Source organism: Ziziphus jujuba, chromosome 5 (genome assembly GCF_031755915.1).
Source record: "Ziziphus jujuba cultivar Dongzao chromosome 5, ASM3175591v1".
In the NCBI taxonomy this organism is placed as follows: domain Eukaryota; kingdom Viridiplantae; phylum Streptophyta; class Magnoliopsida; order Rosales; family Rhamnaceae; genus Ziziphus; species Ziziphus jujuba.
This window is the reverse complement of record NC_083383.1, coordinates 27,239,887-27,254,988: the sequence shown is the minus strand read 5'-3', so window position 1 is coordinate 27,254,988 and position 15,102 is coordinate 27,239,887.

Below are 15,102 nucleotides of genomic sequence, written 5' to 3'. Positions count from 1 at the left end.
CAAATTAAAAGCACAAATTATTACCCAAAAAACAACACTTCACAAAACACAAATTTATTCCAGTAGCTGTATACAGTTCTCTCTACCAATTGCATTTTTCGAAAAACAGACATTTATCATTCCATCCCTTCAATTCTCTCTTTCAATCCCACAAACCCCTTCTTGCTTAAAATAAAAATAAAAATAAAAATAAAATGAAAGCACCATGTTTTCTGGTGGAAGAACCCAAAACTCTATACTAATAATCAGTTAACCCAAAAAAAAAAAAAAAAAAATTAATGATATTTTTTTTAAGTTAACAGATCAAGGTAAACCTAAACCAACCCCTCACAATCGTTTAAAAGAAAAAAATTTAAACACAATCGTTTAATTTGTGTGTATATATATATATATATATAAACCCAAATCTCCCATGGGGCTATGAGAAAGAAATTAAAAAAAAAAAAAATGGGAGGATTACAAATATATGCGGTGGTTTGATTTATCCTCCAACTAAAAAAATCAATCCAAAAAAAATTGCAGAGCATTAAACAACACAAACAAAACAAAAGTGTTTCCAAATCAAGAGAAAAACTCAATGAAATATTCGCACCATTAATCAGAGAGGAAAAAAAAAAAAAAAAAAAAAAAAAAAAGAAGAAGAAGAAAGATGTTAGAGAATGTGGCGATTCTTAGCAACTTTTTGATGGAAACCCAAGACAAATGTACAATGTAGAGGGACTTGTAGGTTATGCTTATATGCTCCTTTGTTGTTAGTCTTTGAATTCCAAATTAACTTGCTACTAGAATCTTCTACTTCAGAAAAAATAAATAAATAAATGATTATGCTTTTCTTTTTCTTTTTTTGATTTTATTATTTTACCTGAGAATATCTGGAAAATCTTGGAACAATAGAATTCGACCATTGAGCTAGTTGGGCACAAACCCCACCTGAGCTTTCTGGACTGTAGGAGCTTTGCTTTCTTCGTGGCACTGCTTTTATAGAGGACTTTAAATCTTTTATTCGGCTCAATTGAAAAAAATAAAATAAAAAAAAGAGATTTTTGTGAAGAAATAAACAAAAAGAGGAAGAAGATGGAGAGCATATACAATGTCTCTCTATTGTATTTTTTTTTTTTTTTTTTTGGGTTAAAGTAGGCAACCATTTGAAAAATAACTCTTTAATGGATATATTTAAATAATCTATAAATCTGATGTAGTAAAAAAAATAAATAAATAAACATTATCAATGGAGAAATTATTAGATAGGACAAGCCTACCACATTAGCCGTAAATCCTGTTCTAATATATTGTGCCAATTTATCAAATATGATACATTATTTATGTTTTTTTAAAAAGTTAACATAATTAAACTTTAAATTAGTAAATTATTTGTGAGCAAATCAAATTCATTTTATATTTCATCCAAAAAATCAATTCATTTAATATGAATTTATTATTATATTTAGTTTCCTTAAAAAAATATCTTTTTGATTTTATTTCTCAAACAATATTAAAAAAATACAATTATTATTATTATTAATTTATTTTAAGGAAAATGAAAACATTTTATATATATATATATATATTATTACTCTATTTTATTAAAAAAAATTGTTATTTATCATCGTTCATAAACAATCACTCATAGAATTTACATGTTACATATCAATTTGAATAGTTATCATTAAATAAATTATATTTTGAATTTTAATATAAAAATAATATAATTAAATACTCTAATTAAAATTTACCACATAAGCAACTGATCATCACTATCAATGACAAATAATAAAATCTATTTATCAGCATTGAAAACTCAGCATAACCATATATATTTATATATAAATATATTTTTTAAAACAATAGGAACACAAAGATAAGTATAAAAATATAAATATATTTCTTTCTCTTCAAAAATAAAAAAGATGTCCCTTCCAATTTATCTTATTAAGCTCCAAAGCATGTACGTGTGTTTATATATTAGATGGAATATGAAATACTTAACTACTATATCTTAAAGTATTTTTTAGATGAAATATATATTTTTTTAAGATTGTTATTTTTTAGGGTTATGACCAAGAGCAAGCTAGCTTGAAGTATTAGCAACAAGCAAGCTTTTGGTGATACTCTTGGGAATGGTTGTGTGTGAGTTGTGTTTTTAGATTTTGGTTATGGTGTTTTCTGGTTTTTAGGGTTCCTAAAGTATTCCAAGGTGTTGAAGAAGAGATAAGAAGAAGGGGACCACGTTGGCTTTTGAAAATAAGGCTTAGATGTGTAGCCATTTCATTCATTTTACAATATAAGCTTGAAATTACAACTAGTTCACACATGCCAAGTATGTGAGCTTACAAAATGAGTGAAGTATTTGAAATTTAAAAAGTAAAATGGTCAACACCTAACTTTTCATATACAAAAGAGGTAAAAACCAGCTGCAACATGTCTATTCCAAATATAGTAAAAAGTGGCACATGGTTTGAACTAAGTTCCTATTGTTTAACTAGTTTTGGTAAACAACCAAACTAGCTTCACCTACGTAGTTTCCCTTTGTATCTGCTTATGGAACTTGGTTTGAAGCATCCTTGGTCATCAAGAAATATTGTTCCAAGAGCTAGGAAAGTTTTGGAACCGGATCATGGGCCAAACAGCTCCAAAACTGACCCATACTCTGCATACTGGGCCCATCAGATACAGCAATCTGTTTGGAATAGAAAATGGACTTTCCCATGTCATTTTGACCTGAAATTTGAACCATAGTCTTCTATATATGTCTGTAGACATCCCTCAAAATTTCAGCCCAAAAATTCATTTGCAACCTGAGATATAAGATAAATAGTGGAACTATGTTGCTGGAAATTATGAATCTAGCACCATAGGCATTTCAAGCATAACATTACTACTCTTTTGTGCATAATTTTGCCTACACTTTTGCATACATAACTTAGGCACAAAACATTATCAAAATATACCTTGCATCAATTAAAAACATACAAAAAATATAAACTCATAAAAGGAAAGGATTTGATACCAAGGTGTGCATGCTAGCCGGTGACATGCCCATTCAAGTGGCAAAATTACCACACTTCAACACTCCTCCTTGGAAATTTTGTATGAGACATTGAGAAGTCCTCTCAATATCTCAAATCTCTTCTTTCCCAATGGCTTGGTGAAGATATCCTCCAAGTTCTCCTCGGAAGTCACATACTCCAACTTCACTTCACTACTTGCTTCAAATTCCCTTAAGAAATGATACTTGACCAGTATGTGCTTGGTCCTCCCATGTTGGACTGGATTTTGTGCAATTGCTATTGCTGAAGTATTGTCACACAATATTACCATGGCTTCCTCTTGCTTCTAGCTCAAGTCCTCCAATAATTTCCTAAGCCAAATACCTTGATTAGCACAACTTGAGCAAGCAATATACTCGGCTTCCGCGGTGCTTTGTGCAACGGTTTGTTGCTTCTTGGAATTCCATGAGAAAGGACCATTTCCAAGAGTGTAAATGTAGCCCGATGTGCTCTTGTTATCATCCAAAGAACCAACCCAATCACTGTCACTAGAACCAAGCAAAGCTTCATTCATGCCATCCTTGTACTATATACCAAAATCACTAGTACCTTTCAAATACCTTAGGATTCTCTTTGCACAACTAAGATAATTTTGTGATGGACTATGCATAAATCTTGACAAAATAGCCACACTAAACATGATATCCGGTCTAGTAGAGCATACATATAAAAGGCTACCAATTAAACTTCTATAGATGGAAGGATTTACCTTTGGAGAATCATCATCCTTCACCAACTTGGTGCCTTCATTCATAGGTGTGGCAACGCTATTACAATCCTCCATGTCAAACTTCTTGAGCAACTCCTTCACATAGATTTCTTAAGATATGAAGATGCCCTTGGATGATTGGACAACTTCAATTCCAAGAAAGTATTTCATCTCTCCAAGGCTAGACATCTCAAAGTTCAATTCTAGCTTACTTTTGAAATTGCTCACTTCTTTCTCATTACCACCGGTCACTAGGAGGTCATCAACATAAAGAGACACCAACACCATGCAACCATGAGTCCTAATATACAATGTAGGCTCATTAGGACTCCTCCTAAATCCATGCTTTGTCAAAAAACCATCTATCTTGGCATACCATGCCCTAGGAGCTTGTTTAAGGCCATACAAAGCCTTGTGTAGCTTGTATACCTTCTCTTCACTTCCTTTCTTCACAAAACCTTCAGGTTGCATAACATAGACCTCCTCCTTCAATATTCCATTCAAGAAGGCTGATTTCACATCAAGGTGATATACTTTCCAAGACTTTTGTGCTGAAATTGCAAGGAGAAGTCTTATAGTTTCCATCCTTGCAACCGGTGCAAAAGTCTCTCCATAATCCACACCAGCTTGTTGTGCATATCCTCTGACAACAAGCCTTGCCTTGTGCTTATTTATGGACCCATCCGGATTGTACTTGGTCCTAAAGATCCACTTCACCCTAATAGCATTCTTTCCCTTCGGTTTTGTTACCAAGCTCCAAGTATCATTCTTGTTTATCACATCGATTTCATCTTGCATGGCTTATCTCTACTCTTTTCTTACCATAGCCTCATGGACATTGATTGGATCACTCAATGCTACATTACACCTTTCATAAATCTCATTAAGAGGTCTTGTGCCTCTCACACCATCACCAATCTCCAAATCAGCCCTTATGAAGATTTCTAACTCATTCTCATCATATTCATCATCATGGGCAGCACCTTCATCATTTCCTAGTTCCTCATCGTTATCATAAGCTTCAAGCCGATTGTCTTCATCCATACTAGCCAACTCCTCCTTACTACAAACCCATTTAGCTTCCTCATCAACTTTCACATCTCTACTTATTACAAGTTTCTTAGTTTCCAAGTTATACACTCTATATCCCTTGGTCACATCGCTATAGCCAACCAAGACACCAACTTGTAACCTTTCATCAAGCTTTCCTCTCTTCTCTTGTGGTATTAGGATGTAACAAATGCTTCCAAATACCCTTAGATGATCAAGAGAAGGCTTATATCCAAACCAAAGCTCAAATGGGGTTTTACTCTTCAAAGACTTGGAGTAAAGCCTATTTTGGATGTAGATAGATGTATTAACTCCTTCGGCCCAAAACTTCTTTGGCAAGCCACTGTCAAACAACAAACATCTAGCCATCTCCATGATGGTACGGTTCTTTCTTTCACATACACCATTTTGTTGTGGTGTGTATGGTGTAGTGAATTGATGAACTATACCATGATCCTTACAAAGTTGTTTGAAAGCCTCACTTGTGTATTCCCCACCATTGTCCGTCCTTAACATCTTTATAGTGCAACCAGATTGATTTTTCACTAACTTCATAAATTCTACAAACTTCTCCAAAGCTTGTGATTTTCTTTCAAGGAAATACATCCAACACATTCTTGAGTAATCATCAATGAAAGTTATGAAATACTTGCTGCCATTTATGGATGGAACACTCAGAGGAACACAAATATCCGAATGTATAAGTCCTAGCTTCTCCTTTGATCTCCAAGAACAAGATTGAAATGCTAGCCTAGTATGCTTTCCTTTTTGACACATTTCACACACATGTTCTTGCTTTTCCACCAATGGCATGTCTCTAACAAGTTCATGTGTACCTACCAATGACTTAAAGCTAGCATGACCTAGTCTTTTATGCCAAAGTTGAGAGGTGTTCTCAACTTTGGTGTTCAATGCAACCGATGCACCATTTTCATCCATATTCAACCTAAAATTCTTGTTCTTCATTCCAACACACATTAATTCATTTCCATGTGGATCAACTATGGTGCATGTCATGTTTGAGAAGTGTAATGCATATTTGTTCTCAAGCATTTGACCTACACTAAGTAAGTTCTCACATAAAGAAGGTACATAGAGAACATCATGGATAGTTTTGATACCTTTGGTGGTGTGTATCACCACATCTCCTTTGCCTTTCACTTCCATCAAGGCTCCATTTCCAATTTTAACTTTGTTGTGGCTGCTCCTATCCAAGTTTGTGAACCACTCATGCTTGTGAGACATATGGTGTGTTGCTCCATTATCAATGATCCATCCTTCATCATTCTTGATGCTACTAAAACAAGTAGCAACAAACAACTCTTCGGATTCACTATCACTTGCATTATCTTTAGCAACATTTGCTTGTTGCTTATCTTTCTTGTTAGCCTTGCATACTCTCTCCACATGATCCTTTTGTTGGCATTTATGGCAAAATGCATCCGGCCTCCACCAACACCTTCTTGGATGATGACCTTTCTTCTTGCAATGGTGACAAGGTTCATAGGACTTCCTCTTGGATTTGCTAGTTTCACCTTTCTCCTTTATGACCTTAAGCTTGTTTTTCTTTTGATTTTGTGTCTTTTGATGTTGTTTAGACATAAATGCAGCCTCCATTGATTCTTCATGTCTAATCATCCTCCTTTGCTCTGTAGCTTGCAAGGCATTCACCAACTTGGTCAAGAAAATTTCATTTAGGTTCCTTGACTCCTCCAATGAAGATATCTTAGCTTCAAACCTCTCGGGCAAGCAGACCAACACCTTCTCCACAATCCTTTGGTCACTTAATCTTTCACCTAGCACCCTAATTTGATTCACCACATTAAGAAGCCTTGTGGTGAACTCCTTAACTATTTCTTTGTCTTTCATCTTGATAGTCTCAAACTCCCTCCTTAGGTTAAGGATTTGCATTTGCCTTGTCCTTGCACTCCCTTGGAACTCATCTTGAAGTTTGTCCCAAGCTTCTTTGGCACTCTCACATGCCATTATCCTTGTGAAAATGGTATCACTAATACAAGAATGAATGGCGGTGGGAGCCTTGAAACCTTTAGCCAATTCCTCCTCATGGTGCTTGATTTGGTTGACCGTTGCCCCTTGTCTTAAAGGCTCGGGTTCTTGGGGATTTATGGTAACCTCCTAAAGACCATAAGCCTTCAAGTAGGCTTGTATCTTGATACTCCAAATGTTGTAGTTCCCCCCATTGAAGATAGGAGGAGAAGGAGTTGAAAAACTTGAAGAAGCCATGTGAATGTTGCTTTCGAGTATGAAAGAATATGAAAATATATTTGTGCTTTCAAGTATCTCTTCACTCTCAAGGAATGAACCAGCCCAAAAACCTCACAAACCTCATAAAAAGGTGCCTTGCTCTGATACCACTTTGTTCGGGTGAGAAGGTTATGACCAAGAGCAAGCTAGCTTGAAGTGTTAGCAACAAGCAAGCTTTTGGTGATGCTCTTGGGAATGGTTGTGTATGAATTGTGTTTTTAGGTTTTGGTTATGGTGTTTTCTGGTTTTTAGGGTTCCTAAAGTGTTCCAAGGTATTGAAGAAGAGATAAGAAGAAGGGGACCACGTTGGCTTTTGAAAATAAGGCTTAGATGTGTAGCCATTTCATTCATTTTACAATATAAGCTTGAAATTACAACTAGTTCACACATGCCAAGCATGTGAGCTTACAAAATGAGTAAATTATTTGAAATTTAAAAAGTAAAATGGTCAACACCTAACTTTTCATACACAAAAGAGGTAAAAACCAGCTGCAACATGTCTATTCCAAATATAGTAAAAAGTGGCACATGGTTTGAACTAAGTTCCTATTGTTTAACTAGTTTGGGTAAACAACCAAACTAGCTTCACCTACTTAGTTCCCCTTTGTATCTGCTTATGGAACTTGGTTTGAAGCATCCTTGGTTATCAAGAAATATTGTTTCAAGATCTAGGAAAGTTCTGGAACAGGATCATGGGCCAAACAGCTCCAAAACTGACCCATACTCTACATACTGGGCCCATCAGATACAGCAATCTGTTTGGAATAGAAAATGGATTTTCCTATGTCATTTTGTCCTGAAATTTGAACCATAGTCTTCTATATATGTCTGTAGACATCCTTCAAAAGTTCAGCCCAAAACTCCATTTGCAACCTGAGATATAAGATAAATAGTGGAACTATGTTGTTGGAAATTATGAATCCAGCACATAGGCATTTCAAGCATAACATTCCTACTCTTTTGTGCATAATTTTGCCTATACTTTTGCATACATAACTTAGGCACAAAAAATTATCAAAATATACCTTGCATCAATTAAAAACATACAAAAAATATAAACTCATAAAAGGAAAGGATTTGATACCAAAGTGTGCATGCTAGCCGGTGACATGCACATTCAAGTGGCAAAATTGCCACACTTCAACACTTAACGCCTTTAGTTTTGGCTATCTTTAGGTGGATGATAGGTTTGTTGCAAACACGGGTAAACTTGAGCTACAGTATGGGAACCTGAGCTAGGTAGATTAGTTTCAGTAGTTGTAGTTGTTCAGTAGGGAACTGGAATATCATGTTTGATGAAAGGACATCATATAATCGGATGGATCTACATCTGATGTGGTAAGCTTTGTCCTACTGAATAATTTCATTTATCAACGTAACCCTCAATTTTTAAAAAGTTTGTCAGACATTTTAAATTTTACTAAAATATAAAATTTTCTTTAATAGTCAATTCTTTCAAAATTAAAAAAAATTATTATTAAAATTTTAATTAATTAACAATCATATATATATATATATATTAGAAAATACTTTTAAAATTGATGGTATATTAATGTCATATGAATTTAGACAATATCAATTTTTATAACATATAAATCAATCCACATTCACAATTGGAAATGTTCTTATAAATGTTTTGTTTTAACCCATTTTTATGATACTAGTTTGAGATTTAAAACTTTAATCTTCAAAATAACATATTTAAAATCAAGTAAATATAATTACTCTTCAAATTAATTTTTGTATAAGTTTAAAATTGTCAAAAGTTGTTTATAAAGTTTAAATTTCCCAAATGTTTATAATTTTCAAAAAATTGTTTTAAAGCATATTTATAAAACTAGTTTGAGATTTAAAATTTTAATGTTTGAAATAAATTATTCTAAATCAAATAAAGATAATTAGGCTTTTGAAGTTAATGTTTACATAAGAAAAAAATTTATTCGTTACCATTGTAGCCCTTATCAAACCATTTAATGAGCGTGACTTTTTTTTTTTTATAAACATTCATTTTTCATAACACTTTCATTGAAATGTGCTTTTACAAAATGCATGATGTTTGATATTTGATTAAAAAACACTTTAAGTACTGACAAATAACTAAAAGTGCACTGCCAAAGTATTAAAAAAACTATTATTTATCAATAAAGATTTTTCTTTATATACAAATTGTTTATTGTATGTCAATTCTTCATATGTACATGTGTAAATACATTCTAGAAGTATATACTCAAATTGATATAAAAAACAATATCTATTAAAATTTATTCATGAATTTATAAAAAATTAAAAAAAAAACTTCGTGTATCAAAATAATGTTACATATAAATGCATCTACATAATAATAGTAATAATAATCATAATAATAATACTAATAATTTAATTAGAAAAATAAGTCAATAATAAACCAAACCAATAAAAGTATTAAATGTTGAAAGAAAAAAAAATGTTAAGGTTTTATAATATTTCAAAAAAAAATTAAATAACTATGAATGAGACATATGAAAATTTGCAATTTTGTAACATTCTTCATTTATCTCTCGTCCATTTACAGAATTTTCATCTTCAACTGTTTCTTCTTCTATGCTTAATCTTTCATCACCTTCAGGAAGCAGTTTATCATCATTGTTATATGGTTCAAAATCTTTATCCCTTATGGAACGAATTCTTATGAATTTGTGAAGTGTGACACGCCATCCCGAAAAATGCTTGAAATTTTAAAACTTTGATCAAGTTTGATCAATTGGACAATTTATAAACCCTAAGTTTGAGTTTTCATATGGTCAATATTTAAGTTTGACTAGTTTACTGATGCGTACAGTATATCGATATGAGTTCATAAATTAGTGGCATTCCAAATTCCGAGTTACGGATAAAAATTATTATTTTGTAAATTTATAAACATCAGTTTTATATTAGTATCCAAATCAATATTAGATTTTCATTTGTTAATAATCTGAGACTCTATATAAATATTGAAAAGCGTGCCCAACAGGGAATAAATTTCAAAATATTCATTTTATCTCCAAACCCAAGGAACCTCTCTCCAGACCCATGGGTCCAAACCAGGTTAGCCTGAACTCGTTTAACGTTCGATCGGGGTGCTGTGTTTTGTCCAAATTCAGCTAACATCCTTATACACGCACCACACAGAAAGGAAGATCACTAAACGGTGACCTCAACCGTGAAATTTCATGGCAAAACTCCAATTGTCGCGTCCAGATCGAGCCAATGAAGTATGCTGTGGCCGGCAGAGTGGGTCGTTAGATTTTTTGGGTTTTCCGGCCATTCTAGGCCAACCCACATACATGCCCCCCCATTTTCAGACCCTCTGAATCCATTCTCATGCTCTATTTGCCAAGATTCCTCACCATTTAAGAGATACATCGATAGGGAACTTGGCCGAGATTTCCGATGATTTTTCCAGCCACCCAAGACAGTTTTGGATGGACGTGAGATACCATTGTATTTCTTATCTCTTGGGCTTTTCATTGATATAAAGTTTGTAAATTTTTGGTATCATTTGATAATTTTTCCATTTTTGGGTCAATTAATTAAATACTAGATAAAATGTGTTTGGACAAAAATTGATCAAATTGGATAAAATTGAGGTTGGGTTAGTGAAAATAGATATTATTAGGACCTATTAGAAGGTTGAATTTCGAAGGATTAGCCTTCCTATGAAAAGCCTCAATTTAAGGTATCGAGTCTTAAAGGTATGTGGTATAACTGGATTGCTAGGCATCCAATTTATATAATTTTATAGTTGTATAAGTCATTTTAAAACATTTGGTACACATCAATATATTTGGTTTAGTTGTTGGAGCCTGAAAAATATTTGATTATATTACAGTCACCTATATTGAGCATAGAGGCGACTCTGCAGAGGAATAGGAGTGAATATTCAATGGCATCTATGAGTGGTTATATTTTTAAAATGTTTTGGGTATGCCAGTATAATATATATGTGGTTTGAATATTTACATATATATTGTTAAATTCAAATGTTTATATTATGAATATATGAATATCTATTTTTACATATATGTGTTATAATTTTATATGATTTGTGACAAGATTTTAAATGGTTTTCCAACTCTGTTGAGTTCATAATGAACACTTGGATCATGGTAGTTAAATATCTTGGTATTTGAATTGAGATCTTAATCATTTTGGAAAATAATTGGTTTTGAAAAAGCGAATTGAAAATTATATGTTTTCTTTAAGCATGTTTAAGTGTTCTATAATTTCATGTACTTAAAAATAATTTATGGTGATATATGATATGAAATTTTGAAACATTTAAATGCATGGTTGGATTTGAATATTAAATTATGTTTTATGATACAGTATGTTTAAAAAATATGATTTTATAAAGATTATTTTATGGATACTGTACTTTTTATTTTCAATTAGTGTACCATATAATACCAGTATTTTAGATCAGTATTATATTATAACGGGTAGGTGTGCCACGATACCTGTAGTACGCTAAGGATCGTGAGATTGGGTTCATCCCAGAGGTTCGTTATTGCTACGATACATTTTGTACATTAAAGATCGTGAAGTTGGGTTTATCCCATAGGTTTATATTGCCACAACTCGTTTAGGATGCTAAGGGTTATGAGGTGGGTTTATACTACAGGTTTTATTTGTTTTACTGTCTAATGGTGTTCCTGAACGCTGTGCACCATTTGACAGCTCTAGTTATATCATATGATATATTGTTTATACTTCTGAGTGTATTATCGATTTTCTAATATTTAGGGTTTTACTGCACTTTCATAACTATTTATGAAATTATGTTTATATTAATTTATTTTATGTCTAATATTTATTTTAAGATTAATCCAGCTTATAATATTTTAATGATCATTGACTTTATACTATTTGAACATCGGCCTTATGATATTGATTGGGCTATAAGTTTGGATTTTGTGAAATAATTTTAAATGGGGGACCTTCCAAAAGAGTGGAACGAGAAGTTTTAAGATAAAGTTTTATAAAAATAAAATATTATATTTTCTATTGCATCATGCCACTTATTAAGATATCTTTATCTCTTGTTTTATTTGGTTTTAAATTCGTTCCCCTAGATCCAGACAATTAGCTGACAGTCTACCTCGCACATCACCTATTATTTTGTGTTTCCTCATGGCAGCAACAGTACTTATCTACCCCTATTTATCTTTATCTTTCTAGATTTATTTGCATTAGTTGTATTTCTAAATTTTACAAATACTCTTAAAATGCTCTAATATAAATATTGAACATAGTATTGACCATATTATATCTGTGTAGTTATAGTCTGTAGTATGACGAGCTGTAGTTGTGGACATAGTTGTGGATTTGTATGCTGTTATGGTGCTATTTTTATATTGAGGTATTGTTTGTTATGGCATGTGTTATTTGTTCGTGATTTAAATAAGGTTCCATTGGATATTCCCTATAAATTGCTCAGTGGAACTTTACTAGGTTGGACCACCCAAGAGATTTTTGAAAGGTTCCTAGGGTGGGTCTTGTCATGGAGAGCCATGGAAGTAATAACAATTTGTACTTGCTATTCTAATGGAAATTCATACAGTAAATGAAGCATTTTCTAACTGTTCTTTCAAACACCAAATGTTCTTTCAATCGTACATTTTAGGTTGAATGTCTATGGTTGAGTGTTTCAACTTTTATGCCTCAACTTTGACAAAATATAAATGAGACCCAAAAGTATTTTTAAATTAAATTTTGAACTCCAAATTTAGACTTAAGCTTTAAATTTGAAGTTTAAATTTAATATCCAAGTCTAAGGCCTAGCTTGATATTGATAGAGTTAGGTATCAAACTTTCAATTTAGAATATTAGTTCAGTCCAAAATTTCTTTTTTCAGATAGAAAGCCATTCCAAACTAACCTAAGCTTGAATTTTTAGACTTAGACCAAATTGGGCAGCCCGACTTCATATCCTTACTTGAGAGTTGAGACCTTTAGACTTTTGGTGTTATAATTACTGGTACGAAGGGAAATGAAGTACTTCCCCTATGTTATGACAAACAATATATATATATATATATACATATATAATAATAAAGTAATGGTTTTTGTAAATCAGTTGATAAAGTAATTTGCATTTAGATTTGTTTTATGGTGTGGACGTTTGTATTCTTAATCGTTCTAATATTTTAAAAAATGATAATTTTTGAAAAAATAATCATCAACACTATTAGATAAAAATGATAGTTTCTTAAAAATGATCGTCTTTAAGGATGTTCACATGATAAAAAAAAATATAAACATCTGCACCATAAAATATCTAGTTGCATTTATATGTATATATAGTCAAGTTCACACAAGGACCATCTCATGGTTTTGATATTATGCATTTTTTATTACCTATTAGATCATATTAATAGTTCGGATTTAAAATTCAAAAATGGTAAAATATGAATTTATTGACATGCTAAATTCCTATTAAGAGAAAGTAAATCTTGTTGAGACTCGATTGTTAATGAATGTACTTTTAAATCTTAGTTTTTAATACGATTTAAGATCTGAAAAATGAAATCATAGTATTAAGGACTTAATTTAAACCTGATTGTATATATAGAAGCCGCCTATAGTGTGGACCGTCCACATACGGTCCCAAAATATTGACGATAATTTTTGAAAAAAATCGTCGTTAATACTATCACACAGAAACAACATTGATGATGATTTTTGAAAAAAATCGTCGTCAATACTATCACACAGAAACAACATTGACAATGATTTTTTTAAAAATTATCATCAATATTATAGGTCCTCATGTGGACCGTTCGCACTATAGTATTTCTATGTATGTATATATATATATATATATTTGTTTACCAGGGTTAGGACCTTGTTTATATATATATATATATTTGTTTACCAGGGTTAGGACCTTGTTTATGAAGGAACCTAATAAAAGAATAACAAACTTTGGTGCTGAATATAATTTTCGTTACTAATTTCCAATTCAAAATGGTTTTGAGCATGCAGATTTGTTAATGAGAAAGGTGGTCATGAAGATATTCACAAATTTGCAAGCAAATCCCTAAATAATGAAACTGTAAGATTTTTTTGATCAATTGCTCCTAAAAAAAAATCACAATTACCCCTAAATATTAGGGTAATTATGTTGGTTTGATTACACTAACCGTTTTTCTTTTTTAAAAAGAAAGTTATGTCTATTTATCCTTTGTCAGATCAAGCAGTGTTTGTAATATCCCTTGGAAATAAAAGTCATATTTGTATTTCTGTTAGTTCAAACAACACAATAAAACTAACAAAACGATGGGGTTAGTTTTACAAACTAGCAAGAGCAAGATGGCCCCAATTTTTGCTAGTATGACATAGGGGGAAGTACTTTATTTCTGCTAGTTCTATTGCTAGTATAACATATTTGTATTTTTGTTATTTCAAATGACAATTTTTGAAAAAAAATTTGTCAATATTATACAGAAAGAGAACAGTTTCTTCAAAACTAACGTTAATATTATATACAAAAATTGTTGTCTTTAATGAGATCTGCACCATAATAAAATGCGGACCTCCACACTATAGAATTTCATTCTATATATGTATATGTACTTCCTCAGTATTGTAATCATAGAGGAAAGAAAGAAAACATATTGTGGCTATTTTAAGATGCATAAAAAATAAATAAATAAAAGTAAAAGGGCCTTTTTCTTCCATTAAAGACCGAATCATAAAAGAGGGGAAAATAAAGAAGAAAAGAGTTACATTTATGATTATCATGTGTTAAATGATGTGTCTTCTATATAGTTATTGGATTAAATAGTTTTGAAATAAAAGGTCAAAATAAAAAGATAAGCACAAAAAGATGTTAAAAAATAAGTATCAAACCATTGTCCCAATATATATATATATATATATGTATGTATATATCAAAAAGGTATGCTATGGTTCTTATGCTTCATAATTTGATGAGAAACACAACTATATTTGGTATTATGAATATTTTTCTATTAAGGGATATGAAAATGTGAACTTAATAAGCATCGTC